Below are 1,722 nucleotides of genomic sequence, written 5' to 3'. Positions count from 1 at the left end.
ATTATTCTGCCTTTATTCTGAGACATCATTTGAGATTTTAAAGTCTTCCTTTACTCATTAACTGCTGTTCGCCCTTCTGTTCAAACATTTGTTGTTATTGTTGTTTCTAAGTCAGCATACTATAGTATTAAGTGCACTAAAAGGCATAGATAAGTTAGTTGCTATAATTACATCCAGATGAATAATAAAGAGGAAACAAATGCTGGGGTAGCTGAAGACTGGCCCATACATCTGATTTTGGCAGAAACAATACTCATATTTGGGAAACAAAAAAGTATTAATATACAATATGGCATGATTTCAGGGATGTAGCAAACTCCTTCAAAAATATCCCTCAAAATTAGAGATAATAATTAAAATTTAAAAATTAACCTGTTAATATATCTGGGTTATGATTTTTTCCCTTACTGTTTTAAAATTTAATATCTAGTATAAGTAGACCTGTCACAGATTTCTGGACTTTAAAGGAGTAGGAGAAAAACAGTTGCAAAAATGGTGCTGTAAATTCCATTATAGACAAACTAAAAAATAGGAGGGTAATCCGAAGCCCAGCTGCAGTGTTCTACAAAGTTAAACAGCTGTAATAGAATGAGATAAATACAGAACATGTGGCAGGAGAAGAGCCCACATTCATAATAGAGACATGAAAAATTTCAGTGCTTTTTGGAACAAAAAATTGACAGCAGGTGAAATGATAAGAAAGTAATATTTCAAAACTTCCCCATATCTCAGGGCTGATAGCCTTTCCTTTCCTATGTGAAAAGAAGTGTTTTCCATGTTCTGTGCATTCTGTGAAAGATAAAGAAATGTTCCTTGTTTCCTCTTTTCCAGACTATTTGTCTTCTGCTTTCAAGGAAAGACAACTCATGCCACTTAAAAACTGTATAAGATGTAATGATACTTTCTCGAAGTTAATCAGAAAAAAAAAAAGAAGGGAAAGAAAGACAAAGATCAAGTGGAAAAGGAAAGAAAGAAGAATGCTGTGGGGAAAAAAAGAGGCAACAACAAAAAGACCTTTACCATTGTTTTGTTAGCTATAATATAGAATATAGAGTGTAGTAGAGATACTAAAATTCTTTGAAATGACCATTTAACTTCAAATGAAAACACTGAAGACCTGAAATATTAACTGTTGTGTTCAGTATCCATGAGTTTATTCATTGGTGTTTATTTAGTGCTTAATACGTATCAGGCTTTGGTCTAGATGCTAGAACACAGCAGCATATGAAGTCCCTATTCTCAGAAATCTTTTCAGCAGAAGATTCCAGTGCAGGTCTCCTAATTCCCAGTTCTTCCACCCATTACATTACACTCATGCATTGTGAAAATGACCTCACCGACGCCAAGAGCCTGGTGTATATTCTTGGAAGAAGTTGCCATAATTAGCATCTCTTCATGCTAAGCATCTCTGGTCCTAAATGTAGTTGTGTTTAAAGCATCAAATTATTACTTAGAAAATTATACATTTTGTTCATAATGTATAATATACTGAAGGTATGATGTACTCAAAAAATAATAGATGACTTGTGGTTGGTGGATAAGAGCGATCAAGGGCTAATTCTTAGGGAGTTCCTTGTGTATTTTTCCAGTCTTTTATGGTATCATAGTTATTCTGACAAAAAAAAAAAAAAAGCCCTTAAAAATAATTACGACATATAAAAAATGCTTAGGATAAAATAAAAGCTAAATAAATACTTTCAAATATTTTGAAATAGTGTATTT

This window comes from Pteropus vampyrus, unplaced genomic scaffold (assembly GCF_000151845.1).
Source record: "Pteropus vampyrus isolate Shadow unplaced genomic scaffold, Pvam_2.0 Scaffold5, whole genome shotgun sequence".
NCBI classification, from domain to species: domain Eukaryota; kingdom Metazoa; phylum Chordata; class Mammalia; order Chiroptera; family Pteropodidae; genus Pteropus; species Pteropus vampyrus.
The sequence above is the reverse complement of the archived record's forward strand: the minus strand, read 5'-3'. Positions refer to the sequence as shown.